Below are 20,074 nucleotides of genomic sequence, written 5' to 3'. Positions count from 1 at the left end.
AGATTTCAATTTTGTGCTCTTATCCTTGCATCCACAAAAAAATGATTAATTCTGAGTAAAACTACTCCGTGTTGACCTCTTTCAATCCTTGATTTGATCCTTTCCATCTTTCAGGTACTCCATCAAGTTGGGACTTTCATCCCTAACTCTCCGTCCTAATTGATGCCTAGGAAATCATTTTAAAAAATATTTGTATAGATTTTTTAAAGTATTCTTAAATTTAGAAAATTGTTTCAAACGTTTCTGTAAAACCTTTAGCAAATCTCTCCCAGTCAGGTCATGTACTAGCTCAACGAATGTCTTCCTCTTGGTTCTGACTATATCCCATATTTGATAGAGGATCATCAGGGATTCATTGTCATTGAGATTCTCTATCAGAAGTTCTGTCATAGCCAGAGATTTAGTCTATCTAGACTCTCTCGCAGTTGGTGATTTCCAAAACTCGACTTTGACCTCTATGATGGGGGATTAGAAATATATTCCAATATCTTAGTGGAAATTTTAAGGACCTCCTCAAAATTTTTGTTCAAGTTTAAAGTTGTTTGAGATGATCTCAGTTGGGAGAGGATCTGAAGTCTTTGTTATCTTTGTTTTGGATGATGATCTTTCTTTTGTGAATTTTTGAGATTCCTTCTCAAAAATTTTGCCCCAATTTCTATTTCCTAGTGTTATATGATCGAGCCATTGGGGCGCTACATATCCCGTTGAAGTAGAAATCATATCAAGCGTAGTTCAGGACTACGTTAAGGACATATAGTAAAATCTATTGGGTTGACCGAAGCCGACATAGGCCGCCTACGTATCCCTTTCTTGGAGATTCAGGTTATCACGTAGTTCATACATAAAAAGAATTTTCAAAGTTAAATGGCCTTGAATATGATAATGCTCAACTTACACGTCAAATAAGTGCAAAGCGGTCGTCATCAATATATTTACGCAACTTTGGAGTCGGGGTCGAATCCACGAGGAACAATTTGAGTGGTGATTAAACTAATTTTAAACTATAGCTATAAGTTGAATTCAAATAAATGATACGAAAAGATAAAATGGAGGTTTTTGTTAATCAAACAATAATTAAAGTTTTAAATTGCTTCAGAGCTCAAAACTAAAATTTCAATATTTCAAATCAGTGATAGAGAGGAACTAGGGTTGTGATCACTATGATTATTAATCCCCATTAAATAATAACTGTAGTATTGGGTTCTCATGACTTGTGGGAAACACCAAATTATCAGTTTCGACAGTCCATCTAAGTGTTTCTCAACCTACTTAGATGTTGAACTCACTAATTCTCTCGAACTTAGGAAATTATTCTATTCATACTGATTTTATCTCAACTTGATCAATCTTGTTACAACACTAATCATTAGATGAGATAAGAACCTTCCCAAATCCTCATTGATAATTGGTTACCTTTAGTTTATTTCTCAGTTCGAGCAAATCAACATAAAGAGGGATCTATTATTTGCAACCAACAGAAAATAATTAATACAAAAGAATTGTCAAGATGTTCCCACAATCACTCGAATCCTAACCAACTATTAAGACAATACAAGAGTAACCATAGATCCCACAACCCTAGTTGTGGGTTTTAGTTCCACACGAAAGAGAAAGCGATAACAATCACTGAATTCATAATTCAAATTGATTAAACTTACAAAAGATGTAGTCAGAAATTGATTCTCTTCCCAAATTCAAGAAGAATATCTCACAACTAAATCAAAGAATGGAGAATTGAAATCCAAGTTTAGAGACCAAAGAGAAGTAAAGTAGTCTTTTGAATAAGTTAAAGATGTTAATCCCTCTTCAATGAAACCCTAAAAGTTGCTATTTATATCTGTAACTTAAGAAAAATTTAAAATTAAAAATTCAGATTTCTCTCCTTAGCTGACGACATGTTGACGGCTTATCAGAGATCTGATAGCTTATCTGACCATGTCGTCAAACATGATTCCTATTTCTTATCTTCTGCTTATGAGTGACGACATGCTTGACGGCTTATCAGACACCTGACAGCTTATCAGGGGATGTAGTCAGCCCCTCCTTCAAGTTTGATGATTTCTGCCTTAGGTTGACGGTAACTCCTAATGGTTTATTAGGGCTTTGACGACATATCATACAATGCCATCACTTCTTCACTTCAAATCTCATGTTCTGCCTTAGTCTGACGGTATTCTCGATGGCTTATCAGAATTATGATGACTTATCAGAGATGTTGTCACACTTCTGCTCCAACTTTCTCACACTGTCTACAGCTAACGATGACTCTGATAGCTTTCACAAGGCTAACGACTTATCAGATAAGTCGTCAGCTATACTTCCCTCTCTACTTGCTCAGAAATCAACCCTTTTACTTTCATTATTGCTGGTTCTCTTGTATCTTGACTTTTACTGCAATATCAAAGAGAAAACAATCAAAAATGACAAAAATTGCTTAAAACTTTGCAATTATTCTCAGTTAAAATCCTCAAATGTGTTAATATCTGCTCACACATCAACACCCTCAACTTAAAACAATTGTTTGTCCTCAAGCAACTAAAACATAACCAAAAGGATACAAAGTACATTCAGCAGTCAACCATCCATATTATCTCAAAACATCTTCTCCATCTCTAAGGTCAATTAATTTGAAAAACAACTGTGCATATTATTGAAGGACAATAATGCAACACACCTTGACATCAATTCAGCAACAACAACCACACATGTACCAAGATTACACTATCAAAACAAGTTAGCAACTAGCAATGTAACTAGTGTGCCCTTACAACAAAGAGGTCTCTCATCACTCATATGTGAACTCAAGCATGTCAATGTGGGGAAGGTCAAGAGACACTCACTCTCAGAAAGAAGTTCCAGTCAATGTATGCCAAATAACATAAGCTTTCCCTTATTTTCATTACCGAAGCTTTCAGACAGTTAAGTTAGGATCACTATAGAACTTTTCTTCAGCTTGTAATGTAGGCTTGGGGCTGGTATGATACACAAAGATATTTAAAGTAACTAAGCCTCCTTGGCACTACACTATTTTTGGGGTCTTATTTATCAACCTTTACCTTATTTCTCCCTTTCTTGATTAAAGCACATTCAAGCTAGGTGCAGTTTTTATTTATTCATTTTTTTCACAACTTTTTTTTCCTCATTCTTTTTCTACCATACCCAGCCTTGCAATTTTTTTACCCTTATTCATACTCACTTTACATCACGCACCCCTATGATAGCCACCCTCAACTTAGGCTATTTGCCCGAGTCAAAGTACATAATGTCCAAGGAGGACCAGGGCCAAAAAAGGTTCATTGTGATACAAATGGGAAGGTGATAAGTATAATAAAAAGAATAGGTATTCAGGCTCAAAATCAGGATCAACGGATATTATTCACACATGAAAGGTAATTTAGGCTAAAAGTGGACTAATATCATCAACGACCTATGATACTTTCCTAACTGCCATCCTACAACCAAGGCAAGACCAACCGAGTAAGTTTTGGATTTAACACACAATGGTAACTAGGTAGTATCTCACACACACACAAAGTTACATCACAAACTACTACCCATTCGGTTTATGCAATTGTTTGGCAATAGTTATCATGTCACTAGTACTAATGTCATAACAAGATGCACAGTGGTCACACATAAATGCATATCACACAGTTATAAAATAGACCATTGGAGAGGTGTTCAAAAATCAACAAAAATATATTAACTGTCTAAGGTACTTGTATTTCTCCTAGTCAACTACAATATTTTACAACAAATCATAATACGCCTAAACATGCCGGCTCTACTAGGAAAAAGACTTCGGGGAAAAGAGGCACGGCAACAAAAGCCCCAAGAGGACATGAATACCCACAAGTAGCCCCACCATCAACTTAAAATCATGCAATGTTCCTAATGCATCAAACCAAAACAAGAGATTTAAAAAAATATCTATGGCACCATGGGTGCGAAGATCTAATGTCAATCACATAATACGAATACAAACAACAAAATACTTTGGGTTGCCTCCCAAGCAGCGCCTAATTTAGTATCGCGGCATAACCCAACTCAATTTTTTCCTCCACCTTGAGGATATGAATTTCACCTCCAACTTAGAGTCCATCTGGTTTCCTCAATCTTAGGGGATGGTACAAAAATTAAGAAGTCGAGTAATGGATTGAGCGTGGGAAACCACTCGACATTAAAGTGAAGTGTGTTTTCATGTTGCTTGTTTAATGTAAAATCAAGAATATAGGATTCTTGTTCCTCATCTTCACACTCTTCTACTATTTTAAATGATTCCACAGACAAGATATCATCTAAACATAATTTAGAAAAGTGCTTTGAATGAAGCCCAATCAATCCTACTTCAAAATTTACACTATCTACTACACACTCACTTTTATTTACCTTCTCGACATCTTCACTTCGAATTGGGCTAGAGTCTTTATTAGAGATTTTCTTTGTTTCTTGTTTTACCTCTAGCACCATGTCCTCAATATTGACATCATCTCTCATTGTTGATTTGGATGGTTGGGAAATCACTAAGGGTTGCTCAACATCAAGCTCAACATCAATATAGAGTTTTTGCTCTTTATCTTCACACTTTTCCATTATTTTAAATAACTCCAAGACAAGATATCATCTAAACATAATATAAAAGAATGCTTTGAATGATTGACCTCTCTATCCATCTCCTCATGAAAAATTGGCTTCATGTCTTGACACATATCACATACGATATCATATGTTTCTTTCTGGAGATCCAACATTTGTTGAAACATAGCTTCAATACCACTTTTTTAGATGCTTTGCTCTTCCTTTTCTTGACCATACAACCTATAGAACTCATAAGAAGAACTAGAGTTTGGGTTAGTGCAGTAAAGGGCGGGGCATTTGGGCAATCACTCCAATATCCATATTGACTACCACATAAAGAACAATCATACTCTCGATAGGATGGAGATGGTGCACACATCTCTCTTCGGGGAGCATATCTATAATCTTTCCAAAAGTGAGGACTATCATAATATGGGCATAGATCATCAAGATAAGATTTACAACCACCAAGATCATGTTTATTCCACGATGCCATAGTAATAATTAAACTAAAATAAAAATCTACCTAACACAAAAATAAAAGAAAACTAAAAACAAATATTTACAAGTTTGAATTCAAGAAAGTAGTCTAAAATTCCAAACCAACTCAATACTCCAAATTTTTCCCCGACAACAACACCAATTTTTATAATGCTCAACTTACACGTCAATTTAGTGCAAGGCGGTCATCGTCAATATGTTTACCCAACTTTGGAGTCGGAGTCGAATCCACGAGGAACAATTTGAGTAGTGATTAAACTAATTTGAAACTATAGATATAAGTTGAATTCACACAAATGATACGAAATGATAAAATAGGGGTTTTTGATGAACAAATAATAATTAAAGTTTTAACTTGATTTAGAGCTCAAATCTAAAATTTCAATGGTTCAAATCAGTGATAGAGAGAAACTAGGGTTGTGATCACTATGATTATTAATCTCCATTAAATAATAACTATAGTATTAGGTTCTCATGCCTTGTAGGAAACACCAAATTATCAGTTTCGATAGTCCATCTAAGTGTTTTTCAACCTACATAGACGTTGAACACCCTAATTCTCTTAAACTTAGAAAATCATTCTATTCATACTGATTTTATCTAAAGTTGATCAATCTTGTTACAACATTAATCATTAGACGAGAACTTAACCTTCCCAAATCCTCATTGATAATTCACCACCTTTAGTTTATTTCTCAGTTCGAGTAAATCAACATAAGGCAGGATCTATTGTTTGCAACCAACAAAAAATAATTAATACAAAAGAATTATCCAGATGTTCCCACAATCACTCGAACCCTAACCAACTATTAAGACAATACAGGAGTAATCATAGATCCCAAAACCCTAGTTGTGGATTTTAGTTCCACACGAAAGAGAAAGCAATAACAATATCTGAATCCATAATTCAAAGTGATTAAACTTACAAAAGATGTAGTTAGAAATTGATTCTCTTCCCAAATTCAAGAAGAATATCCCACAACTAAATCAAAGAATTGAAAATTGAAATCAAATTTTAGAGACCAAAGAGAAGTAAATTAGTATTTTGAATAAGTTAAAGATGTTAAGCCCTCTTCAATGAAACCCTAAAAGCTGCTATTTATATCTGTAACTTAAGAAAAATTCGAAATTAAAAATTCAGATTTTTCTCCTTAGCTGATGACTTGTCTGACGGCTTATCAGAGATCTGATAGCTTATCAAACCATTTGGTCATACATGATTCCCATTTCTTGCCTTCTGCATATGTGTGATGACATGCTTGACGGCTTATCAGACACCTAACGGCTTATCAGGGGATGTCGTCAGCTACTTCTCCAAGTTTGATGATTTCTACCTTAGGTTGACGGCAACTCCTAATGGCTTATCAGGGCTTTGACGACATATCAGACAATGTCATCACTTCTTTACTTCAAATCTCATGTACTGCCTTAGGCTGACGACATTCTCGACAATTTATCAGAATTGTGATGACTTATCAGAGATGTCATCACAATTGTACTCCAACTTCCTCACACTATCTATAGCTGACGATAACTCTGATAGCTTATCACAATCCTGACGACTTATCAGACAAGTCGTCAGCAATACTTCCCTCACTACTTGCTCAAAAATCAACTATTTTACTTCTATTATTATTGTTTCTCTTGCATCTCGACTTTTACTGGAATATCAAAGAGAAAACAATTAAAAACGATAAAAGTTGCTTAAGACTTTGCAATTATTCTCAGTTAAAAACCTCAAATGTGTTAGCATCTGCTCACACATTAGAATACTATTATCCATCTTACTAAGCACTTCTACGGATGACATGACATTTTCATTGCTTTTTCTTGATAGAACGAAGGATCAATTGTCCAATTCCCTTAGTTAGTGCCCTCCTAGTTAACCACCTCAGTTTTCTCTAGATTAGGCTTCTTTGATTCTCGAACTCTTTGACTCTTCTATTGACTGTTCTAAGGCTATTGTCTCTCATTCGTCATTATCTTACTTCTTGACAGGACATGAAAATGACAGGTTTTAAGTTATTACTGTATGACGGGCAATGAGTCTTAAGTGGAGTGGAGGTCCAATTCAACAATGTTTCCTCCAATTAATCTTCCTCGATCCCAGTTCTCTTGGAAAATTCTATCCTCGTATTTTCCTTATCCCATCATCGAGACCATCGTTTACAGGTTTGAAAAATGATTAATAGAGTCCAATTTTACAAATAGTCATTTTTCTTTTCCTGTAACAAAGATATAATTAAGAGAGAGGTCTCTTATTCACTTTGATCTAGTAAAATAGGGTCATTTTGTGCCAATACAGAGTAGTTTCTATTACCTGCAAGGTAAAAACAACTTAAACGCTGATGTGTTAGATTTCATTAGTAATAACCAAAGTAAGATAATATGGTAGGAAGTAAACATATAGAGTTATTTCTTATCTCATGTGAATTCATCCATGAATTAATGATGACTCGAGAATTTCAATGAATAGGATTTTTCTTAATGATATGGATAAGTGGAATTTATCAGGAAGGCCCAACTTTTCTTCTTTCCGATCTTATTACTTTTTCAAGAAAGTGGAGGACAACGGAGATTTTGAAGATGGAGGTTGGGCCGAAACTATATTGGCTTTTCTTTATTCTAAAGTCAACTTTCCTAAAATGATATCGATCATTTTGGATGTTTTAAGAATGACTGCAAACTTTTCTAAGAAACTTGGGAGACTTAGAGTACGTTTGGTCGGACTTTTGTATAGTGGGGTATATTTTTACCTTGAGATGTTCTACGGAAAATGGGATTGGATCAATTTACCTTTGATTCGAATCAACATAGCACGTATCATCACATAAACAGTTATATAATACAAACATATTGTAATAAACGTGCATTCTAATTGGGTCACCCTTTTGAGCCAAGGGTTGCCCTAACGTATTTGAAGGAAGTATATGATTTTTAAAACCAATCCATTATCCCCCCAAAACCTTCATAGGTGTACATAAAGTTGCACAAAAGGGATACAATCTTCAGGGAAAGGGAAAATAACATGAGAAAAAAAACAATGTCCTGCACAGAGGATAGGAAATACTAATTCCTGAATGCTCTTCTATCGGCCTTCTCCCTCTTAGTTTTGTATACTTATTGTCATTGGCAACATCTATTGATGATCAAGCGATTCCCCTATAACTTTGCTCTAGATGCAATTGTCCAAATCAATCAATTGCTTTCCTGGCTTGCTTTAATTCCTTCTTCAATTGGTGTATGATTGAGGCATCCTTACTTGAAAGAAAGGAACCAAAGGATAATGAATTGGATTAAGCAAATATATATTTCTTCAAAACACAAATGTGATTTGTCTGTAATTAACTCGAGGTCAATAAATGCAGGGAAAGATTTCTAATAGACCTAATACCCCTTCGGGCATTGGGTCATCCTAGGCTTGTGCCAAAAATAGGGTTTTGATTTCGCTATATCCTAGGTGTCTAGAGTGGGTTTGAACTAGGTCCCCAAGAGAACGACTTGGGTTTGAAAATACGAATAGCCATCAGATGACTCGCGTGCTAATAAACCACCGTATTTCAACACTTTATTTGGAGTTGAACAACAGGGGTCAGGACATCCACAAAACCCCAAAACAATTTAATAAATCAATGCAAGATTATTCTATGAGATACAATAATTAAATACCACAAAATCAAAATATATAAACACGTAAACATTAATCAAAAGATGAAATCAAACATTTGGTTAGAACCTAGTTAAATTCACCAGCAGAGTCGCCATTTGTATTTTATCAAAAATTTTGACTTTTGAAGAGTCGCCACTAAATTTTGAAAAAGAATTAATAAACTTTATAAAATACTTTAAACAATCCAAAAAAAAAATCATTTAAAATTTAAAGATTCTAAGTAAGCGGTTCCTATTAACGTTTTAGAAAGGTTTTAAGCACCTAAAACATCCACTAACTTGCGGTTATCCGGACTGTTTGAAAACATTTTTTGACTAACCTTCAAAAAGAGAAGTTGTTTTTTTTCGAAAAGAAAAAGGCTTTAGGAAAAGATTTGTAAAATAAATTTTGACGACTTAGTAGGGGATTTAACCATGTCTAAATAAATGAAAAGCAAATAAACACATGAAAAGGGATAGGGGAGAAAGTAAAAGACTTAGGCCATTCGGTCCAAATCAACGAACCTTGTCCTAATCTAATTGGGCTTTCAACCCATTTTTCACTTGTCCTAATCTATATTTTCAAATCAACTTTGGCTTCGAGGCCCAAATAAATAAATAAATAAATAAAGCAAGAATAAGATTGAGACTTTTCGGTCTTCTGGGGCTTGAACCTGTCTTACCTTCTACCATCTTTACTCATACGACAGGTAGCGCCCCCTTTCGGACCATCTTTTTGAATCTTCAAAAGGATGGGCCTCAATGGCCCGTTACAAAATGTACGGAGGAAAAAGTCCATTTGGACTCCAACGCGAGTTCATGAAAAGAAAAAGATGAAGGGAGATCAATGCGCACCCAAAACATATATAAAATACACAAGTGTAAAGGAAAATAAGCATTTTGACTTCAAAAGAGAAAGAACCAATTTTTTGGATTCTACAGCCAGAGAACAAAAATGGAAATGGGCATCTTAACATGATGAAGCTACACATTTATGGCCATCACTAGCACATCAAAAAGAAGAAAAAAAGTAATTGACTTCAATGAATAAACAGGAAGAAGTTTGAAATCAATTTTATAAATTCGAATAAGTAGAAGTAAGGATGATTTAAGCATATTAAATTATAGTCAAACATTTAGGAAAATAACAAGAAAAATAAGACACATTGCCTTTCCCTCATAGTTTCATCAACCCTTTCTTGGTACAACTGAGGAAAATCTTAAACAAAAACACATGTATAAACTCAAAAAGACGACCAAGATATCGAGGAAACAAAATACTTCATATTGAAAAAAATTAGTTTTGAGGTAAAGTTATACATCTATAAAATTATTACATGCCTAAATAATTCAACCCAATGATGGAACAATCAAAGACTCAGTGAAGCTCCTTATTCACAAGACCTTTTCATCCTTCCTTTAACAAGTTACTGAGATTCGCTTGTCAAAATACGATAAAAGAGCATAAAGATCCCTTAATATCAATATAACATTCCTTCTGAAAAATAATTTTAATTTCGTAGACTATTCTAATTTAACACATAGGAGGAAATGAGCAATGAATTTAATCCAGGGCTAAAGTGTTTCGTAATACTTTTTAAGGGGTAGCTTTGGCATTGGGACTTATTTCATTCTCTTCCTCTCTTGTGTAGGTCCAAAAGAACCTCACACATCAAGAAGGTCATAGAGAGATCTTTGAATGAAATATCCCCCTTCTATAAACCTACTCCACCATTCTCATCTATATTGTGAGTAAAGAAAATTCGACAGAGGCTCTAACACACTTAGAGAGAACGAAACAATCTAAGCAACTACCAAGAGCAAAACCAAGGACTCTAAAAGACTTTTAGGCCAGATCCATAAACCAAAAAGGGTTAAAAAATGAGCAGCATATCTATGTAAAATAAAATAACACATCAATAAAAAAAAACCCGTTATGAAATAGAGTTGACTTCGTATTTAAGTCCAGCCGTTATATGAAATAAGTTCCAAGACTTAAGCAACAAACAATCTTCACATACACTATAGCCTTTTCCGTCTTAAAATTTTAACAACCAACTCTCCCTAAATACAATAAAGAATAGACGTAGAGCGGAGTTTTCTTGACAAGTAAAACATCTATCCAAATTACCATACATATTCTAACAAGCTGTAGCTTGAAACATGCAGCAAATGCTTCAGGGAGCTTCTATAGATTATAACAATTCACAGTAAAGAGATTTTATAATTACTAACCCCCACTATATGAAGCATAACAGACAACAAGACAAAAGAAGAAACAATATTTGAGTATAGATTTCAAAACTCTGCAATGAAAACCACTTCATTAACGGTGCAGAACAATAGCAGTGAGCACATCAATTTGAATAACAACCATCATAAATGAAACCTACGGCCATCAAAGCCATCTACAAAAGTCAATCCCAGCACACCATTATAAACACTAATACAACGATCGAACGTCCATCAAAGCCACCTACAACAGTCAATCCCAGCACACCATTATAAACACTAATATGACTATCGAACGACTAAGAAAAGAATGCCAAAACTAAAAGGGAGAAGGGTTACCTATTTCAGAGCAGCAAAACAGGGCTTGAATCTTCGATGGAACTTCTACCACCACTGGAAAAGGCTCTGCAACTCAAAGAAAACTTCACGTAATTGACAACTTCTCACGAAAAAAGCTATTTTAACTGGAATAATAGACTTTTTTTCTCAAAAAGTTTTTCAGCCTTTTCCGACTTTATTGTTTTTGCTCAAGAATCCCTTTTTATAGAAGGGAATTTGGATTCCCATTTATGCTCCAATCGAAGTGGGAGTGATAATTTTTTAGGCTAATTCTGGGATTTCAAAAGGGGAAATTCCAAATTTGAAAAGGGATAAGAGGATGAGCTGTAAAATCATACGAAAATCATACAATTTTGAAAAGGTCGGATGCTAAGTTGTTGAGGTAGTACGATTCCTTATTACTGGAATCATGGGTCAGAGCTGGGTCAAGTTCGAGGTGGTGGCGTTCACTGTTGCTGTTTGAATTGATATTGGGTTGGATTTTTTCGCCTGGTCATGGGTTGGATTGGAGTTGGGTCGCCGATATTAATGGTGTTTATTGTTGATCGATGTTGCTGTTTTGTTGGGTTTTACCATTGTTGCGCTTATGGTTAATGTTAATGTTGTACTGAATTGTTGATGGGTAAAGAAGAAAAGAATGGGCTGGCGGGTCGGGTCGGGCTTGGACTGAGAGTTAGGCCATTGGTTATGGTGGGCTGCTGATGGGGTTTTAATTGGGTAACCCCAATTAGACTAGGGGTTCAAAAATTAGTTTCAATTAGGAATTAGCCCATTCCACTTAAATTACGATCAAATTAAAAGTTAATTAGTCAATTGCATTGTAATTGTGGTCAATTTAATTTCAACTATGATCAAATTTAGTAGATTGGTCAAATTAAATTGAAATTTATACGAATTAATTCTTTATTTAATCATGGGCTTCTTGATTTAAATAAAATGCAACAACTATTTTCCAAAAAAATTATTTTCGAGAACATATTACGTTTAAATCAAGGTTTTAATCATTTGAATTTATTTTCAAAATAAACTTGATTAAAATCCAAAATTCCATGCAATAAATATTTAAGTAATCAAATTATATAGTCTCGTATAATTAAACTCGACAATATATAATCGGTTCTTAAAATAAAAAAATTACGTACAAAAATATTTTAAAATTTTTTTATTCAGATGAAATAAATATTTTAATTTTATAAAAAACTAAAGAAACTCAAGATTAAATTTAGTCGTGGAGGGAAAAAATTAGGTGTCAACAGTGTTAACTGACTGAACTAGACTGAGTTCTGTACTGACTGAGTACTACTAATCGTGATATTACTGAGACTATTCTGTAACTACTTCAGCTCTAGGTCAACAACTAAGATTTTTGGGTATTAGATATCCCATGGACTCGATAGCATGAAGAGTAAAGCATAGCATGATCTTGAGAAATATAACAATGTACACTTGTCCACAATTCATTCATAGAGACATTTTATCAAGCACTTGTAGGGCATAAGCTTTTACATGATTGGAACCACATAATGACATGTCATGATTCCACTTTTTACTTCACATAGGCATTTTAGAAAATACTTAGGGAGCATGGATAATTTTACATGATAATGGCCAACACATGAACATCATGAATACAATACTCAACGTCAAATTCAAGGGTTTATCATGCAATTCATATAATTCATCACATAAATTATTTTTATTTCATGGAAACTAAAAATAAATCATGAATTGAAATCCAATCACTATCATGAACATGAATACAATTAATCTTGAAGCATGTAATTCATGAAACTTAATCATGTATTTTTAAAAGGGATTCTTGGGATCTATGGGTGAAAGGAACCCATAGATGAACACCAAACATACCTTGATTGTTAATTTTGTGGAGATTGGGGGTGAGTTCTTGAGATTTGATTTTTGATGTTGATGATGTTAGGGCTTGTTCTTGAGAGGATTTTGTAAAAAAGGATGAGCAATTATGTTATTTGTGGCTTTAATCCCATGTTATGGACCTAATATGTGAAGGAAAAAGGACACATTTTCCCTTAAAGGCGTGGAACATAACTGCAGGAAAATACACGGGCTGGACTAGCCAAGGCACCGCAGGCTCTGGAGCACCGCTCTAGGTGAGGCGCCGCAGACTCTAGAGTGCTGCTCTGGGCAGGGCGTCGCAGTCTTATCGCCTCAAGCCACTATTTCTAAAATCCAAACACGCCCTTACACTTTTCTAAAAATTTCGAAACTCACCTGGGTTGTACTATTGACTTCCTCGATCATAAATCAACTTAAAAACTAGCTCCCTGAGGTCGGGAAGGTCTTAAACAAATTTTGTAAAGTTCGAGGGCTTTAGAAAAGACAAAGTCCTTACACATAGCTGAAATTTCTAAGTCTGGGAGCCTTTTCACGCTATAAGGGACTAAGTTAAGCTTAGAATTTTATGGGGTCTTACATATGGGCTAACAGATATAGGTGTATACTGGTGATAGGAAATGTACATGCAAGATTGAATTCAAAGTACATAAACATTATCACAATGTCATCATCACAACCATATCCATAATAACCATCATCACCATAGCTATCATCATCATAACCATTATCACTATAACCATCATCATCGCAGTCATCCTTCAGCCTTACCAGGTATATAGTTTCCATACATAGGGTTAGCCAGACTTAAACCAGTAGATGTACATATAGGCACATAGATATAATCATCCTTCGGCCTTTCCGGGTATTAATATTATCATCACATTATTTCCCGTCCTTACCAGGTATCAATATATCATCACAATGTCCTCCGATCTTGTTAGGTATCTATATCATCATTACAATATCATCTGACCTTGTCGGGTATATAATCAGTATCATCATAATCATCAACACATATATATAACATTAATACTATAATTTTTCTTTGGGTTTTACCCAGAAATTATATTATAAGTACAACATCTTCATCCCTCCCATATCTGAGAGGTGTATATATAGATATAATAGGTGAACGAACACACACCATGGCTAAAAAGAGTGTAAATGGTTGGAATAATTATAAAAGTGTTGAAATGCTCGGAATCTCTTACTATCAGAGTAATTAGTAGTATCAAGTCATAGACCAGAATTTATCTCGATCAAGTCTTTAAGACATCATTATTAACCTCCTTTACATATAAGATATCCATTACCCAGAGTGAACTTCGGAACTAAATCATTATATAAGTGTTGAAAAGGTCAGAATCTCTTACTATCGGAGTAATGAGTAGTGTCAAGTCATAGACCAGAATGTGTCTCAATCAAGTCTTTAAGACATCATTATTAACCTCCTTTATATATAAGTTATTCATTAAGACATACGATTATTATTATTAAAAAGTGTATTTTTAAGGAAAAAGGCATGTTTTAACCCTTACTCTACAAGCTTACTAGTCTCAAATATGCCTAGCCACCATGATTAAGTCCACATGGGCTAACCCAAGTCTTAGCCTAAGTTGGGCCGGAAGAACGCACTTCTAATCCTCGAATTCAACATTTAGGCAATTTATACCTCGGGCTAGGCTAAGGTATCTAAATTCACTTCTTGATGGTACATAAGCCATAATCAACTCTAAGATAAGTAAGCCACTTAAAAACATGAGCAATTAAGTTAACTTAATCTAAATTATGGTTTCAAGATCACTAGAATTGTCCAAAAAGCTTAATTTATACTAACCATGCTTCCAATTCTTAAACCACATCCCAAAACTAGCATCAGATCATATCTATTCTACAAATTGGTTCAATCTAAAGAGAAGGAAATAAGATTCTACTAGGGTAATAAGCATTTTACCTTACTAGTCAAAAACCCTCATATATTCTCCAAACTTCATAGTCAAGACTAAGTCATTCTACCCAATATCAATCTTAAAATTCACATCTACATGGAATAATATATAGCACACATTATCTTATGAAGAAAAGTAGACAGAAGCCTACCTCAAAGCCGAAGTGCAAATCCTTAAATAATTTACCAAATCCGACTTCACTTGATGATCACAAATAGTAATCAAGCTATCAAAATCATAATATACTCGAAAATATGAGAATAATGATACCCAAATTGCACAATTATGCTTGACGTCCAAAAATCACACCAAAAATCCCACGTGGGTCCCACTTACAAAAAATACATTTTCGATACCAACCCAATAGTCATGCATGATCAAGGAATCATAACCCTCAAGAAAGCGTGAAAATCAAACTAATTTGGGGGCTAAAGTTAAGCCCTCAAGCTATTTGTGGTTTTGGTCAAGAACCAAGAAAATTCACCAAGAAAGGGATTAAATCTTACCTCAAATTGAAAGAAAATTGCAAAAATAGATGTTAATCAAGCTCCCAAGTCACCCACAAGTCTCAATTCTGAGTTATCAAACTAATTAGGGCTTTTATTCTCAAGGTGTGGCTAAAAAATGAGCCAATTTGCGAACTAAAGGGTTTTTTTATACCCCTTCTAAGTAATCGGGTGTTGCAATCAAACATCCAGGTATGCAATCGCATACGCTGGCCTCAGACACAGATGTGGCAATTGTCGTACCCTCTAGCACAATTGCATTACTCTCTTTGCACGTACTTGTGCAATCACACATGCACCAGAAACCACCTGAATCTTGGATTCATTCGAAATTCGATATGCAAAGGAACTATATAACCACACTAAATTTGATGTTCTGGACGCAATGGCAAAGTTAGATTATCCGTACGAGGTTGTTTCAACCAAATGTGGGTCCCATACCCATATTTCTAATTTTCCAACTTTTTGACTGGTAGGTCAAAATAAGCTCGAGTGCATCGGGATCCTAGCCAAAGGTCTACCTAGATGAAAATTGATATTCTAGACCTGCTAGCATAGTCAAAATTTGCATCTGAGATTGTTTTACTAAAAAATTTTCTTAGTGGCCATCTGGAACCAACGAAAACTTCTAAATAGGAAATTGGCTCCAAAAATTAAACAAACTGTCCGGTAACTGAACTGTCAGTCCCAGAAAGTCATAAATGACTTGGGACAGCTGTGGGAAAGCTCTAATAACAAAATAAGTGACAATATGAAAAATGACCTAGAGGATCATTACATTATCCACACCTAAAAGGACGTTCATCCCTGAATTTCAATGGATAGAAAGATCTCAAAAACTTAAAAGGGTGTTGTATTAGACCCGCATGCACCTAGCATAACTTCCCAGATAACCTCTATGAAGAGAGAACACTTCTGAGAGATTTTTCTGAGGATCCCTTTTTCAATAAGATCTCAAACAACCATAACTCAACTTCAATCACCAACTGACCTTCAAATAAATCAAAAGAAGTTTATGCATGAGAAACTAAACCACAACACACTAATAATATCTTGATACCCACATAAATAATCAAAAGGCTCACCCAAGACAAAAGCAAGCTAAGGCATGATTCATACAACATACTCCAAATCCAAATATATCCTTTCTTTACCATTCCAAACCTGTTATCCACACTAAACTAGGAGAAAAATTATCTGAGTCCTGCCCATACAATCTCATCACAGACAACTTGAAGGACTGAAGCTAATCTATTAAAAGTACATAAAACAAACATAAGAATAATCTCATAAGGCATTATATGGGAACATATATGGAGATAACCAAGGAATACAATCTATGTCACTAATACAAGAAGTCCGGATAGTAATTATAACTAAAATCTAGAAGTCCAAAGCATAACTACTCATCACTGAATGATCCAGTCTAGAATGTTCATCAACTAAGAATGAAATAATACTAAATCCAAATCAAGTATATTACTCCCAATTAGTATATCATTACAAATTCCCAAAGAAAATAGAAGATCCGTGGTCAAAGATAAAAGAACTGATACTTGGTCTATGGCTATCATTTGAATACTTATCGACTATACCCTAATTAAGGTCGAGAAGATCAAATAGGTAAGCATAGAGTAGGCTAACCCAGCTTATAAATAAAATTCAAATTGAGAAAAATATAAATCAAAGGTTGAACTCAAGCTCTACAACTCCAAGCAGAAATCTCAGCACCAAGGCTGAATCACTCAATCACAACTACCCAAATCAAACATAAAAGAGGGTAGACATTCATACTCCAAATATATCATAACTTCCAAATCACCATTCCAAGGCATCAAATAAAAAACATGGCCAATAAGTTTGTATTATTGTTAATTACTCAATTTGACTTTAGTATCCAAATCTGATATATCCAAGATAAATTATATCAACCCACAATTAAGACATAGCTGAAGAGCAAAAATCACCGTAGGTATAAATCATCGACTGAGAATGAAATTAACCACTCTATACCATCTAGAAGGCACAAATTATAACCATAGAATAGAAATTATGCCAAAAGATAAATCGCTAACTGACAATGCAAATAACCTACTCCATATCTATTGAAGGGTATAAACTATCAAAACATGCTTGAGGACTCATAATGACCACAAACCATACTAGTAATAGTAAATTTTAGCAACTCGAAGAAATATAACTGAGCAAAAAACAAACTAGTCCAATACTCCATCTCTGCAAAGGATAGCCACAGGTACATAGCATCAAGGAGAAACATGACACCAAGCCTCATGAGGCCGAACAAACTCGAAAATGGAGATTTTCCTGAATCTATCTAAGTAGGACAATCATAACTTGATCAATCCATGAATCACAACATCAAGGGAGAAAATACCAATCTTGACCCCAAATCCAAGGTTAAGACCACTACAAAAATGATCTAGATAACTCAATATGAAGAAATTTTGATTTGCCAACATAAAAAGTGATCACATGAAAGGCCACCTGCCTCTAACTCCTTAATTCAATAGAAGACAAAAATCATATCACGGTAAGAACGGAGCTTCTAACTTCACACTTATAATAAAGGCAAACCATCACTAGGAGACAAGCTCAACAAATCTAAGAGATGAATCCTAGATATTTAAATATCAATATATGAAAATGCTATCAGAGAATGAAATAGCCACAAATGAAGAATGGAACCTAAATTGGTCAATCTCACAAATGGGCTATATAGAAAGGGATAGCCAATACAAAGCCTTGGCAACCTAGGAGTCAAGTCTTAGAATCTCAAACTCAAGAACGAGCAATATAACTAAATTGCCAATTTTAGAACCATAAAAAAATCACAAAAGGTCAAATTACCTTTGATGCTATAATGGACATCATAGTCAATCTAAAACAACCAAGAAAAGAGGAAAGCAATCAACCTCATCTCGCCATAGGGAAAAATAAACAAATTGAGCTATAGTTGCTCAAGCGACTAAATAAGAACCACAAAGAATGGAATTCAAACTAGATAACACTAGTCTAAATAGCTACCCAACGAGGATCAATTTCCTCAAATAATATAAAATAGCAACAACAATATAAACATCAATATAATGAATAGGTTATACAAAATGAAAATCAATAGAAAATACAACTCAATGGCCATAACAAGGACGATATGCCAAGATAAATGACACTCAAACCCCAATGCTACACCCATAGGTAGAAAATATCAATATAAATCTACTCCATCCACTACTTAAAAAAATAAACCACAAGGGTAGTCATATAATCATGAATTTAATAACAAGGTACACAATAACAAATATGAGCTCATCAAGGCATATAATCATCAATGGGTACAAAAATCCCAATAAAAATAAATAAAAAAATACGGGAAATAAAATTACACCTACCATGGTGATAACCGCAACCACATACTTTATGGATCTAAGAGAGAATAATCTAAATTGGTGTAAACTCGGACTGACCGATTGAATCATCAGCTCAGGTGACAAGTGCACTATCTCTAACTAAAAGTGCCACAATATCAGTCATAAATTCACATCCATGCAAAATATATAGCATGCATCATCTTACGAAGAAGATGGACAGAAGCCTACCTCAAAGCCGAACCGCAAATCCTTAAATTATTCACCAAATGTTAAATTTCACTTCACGATCCAAAATACTTTCAAACTATAAAAATCATAATCTACTAATAAATATGAGAATAACGATACCCATCTTGCACCATTATCTTTGAGTCCAAATATCACACCCAAACCCCATATGGGTCCCACATATGAGGCAAACCCAATGTTCATACATGATCAAAGAATCATAATCCTCAAGAATATGTGAAAAACAAGATAATTTAGGGGCTAAAATTAAGACCTCAAACTATTTGGGGTTTTGGTCAAGAACCATAAAAATTGACCAAGAAAGGGATAAAATCTTACCTCAAATCGTAAGTTAATTGCGAAAATAGATGTTAATCATGCACCCTAGTCACCTAAAAGTCTTGATTTTTAGTTATCATACTCATTAGGATATTCTCTAAAGATGTTAGTGAAAAATGTGCTAATTTGCAACCTAAGGGTTTTTATACCCCTTCCAAGAATCAAGCGTTACTATTGCACACCTAGGTGTGCAATCACACACCCTAGCCTCAGAAGTAGATATGGCAATCGCCATACCCTATGGTGTGATGGCACTACTCTACATATACTTGTGTGATATCAACTTAAGTGGTGCGATCGAACATGTACCAGAAACCAGGTAAAACTTGGAATTTTTTTTAAGTTTTTGGAAATGCTTTGAAATTCCTTTGGAATCTGATATATGAAAATAAACTATGTAATCATACTAAATTCAATATTTTGGACATGATGGTGTAGTTGTATTTTTCATATGAGGTTATTTCAATCAAATATGGGTCCCACACCTATGTTT

The 20,074-nt window shown here is 34.5% G+C and overlaps 1 long non-coding RNA gene across 2 annotated transcripts; it reads right to left on the bottom strand.

Moving 5' to 3' along the window:
• Positions 1-5,833: 5,833 nt before the first annotated feature.
• LOC107870873 lies at positions 5,834-12,188 on the bottom strand. Of its 2 annotated transcripts, XR_001674479.2 has the most exons (3): positions 11,299-12,015; positions 9,411-11,203; positions 5,834-8,340 (listed from the first exon to the last, which is right to left on the bottom strand). It is a non-coding gene; the product is annotated as an uncharacterized LOC107870873 (long non-coding RNA). The 2 variants fall into 2 exon arrangements; XR_001674480.2 differs by lacking the exon at positions 5,834-8,340 and having other exon boundaries at positions 11,035-11,203; positions 11,299-12,188.
• Positions 12,189-20,074: the final 7,886 nt, after the last annotated feature.

This window comes from Capsicum annuum, chromosome 5, assembly GCF_002878395.1.
Source record: "Capsicum annuum cultivar UCD-10X-F1 chromosome 5, UCD10Xv1.1, whole genome shotgun sequence".
Classification (NCBI taxonomy): Eukaryota; Viridiplantae; Streptophyta; class Magnoliopsida; order Solanales; family Solanaceae; genus Capsicum; species Capsicum annuum.
This window is presented reverse-complemented; position numbering and strand designations above follow the sequence as displayed.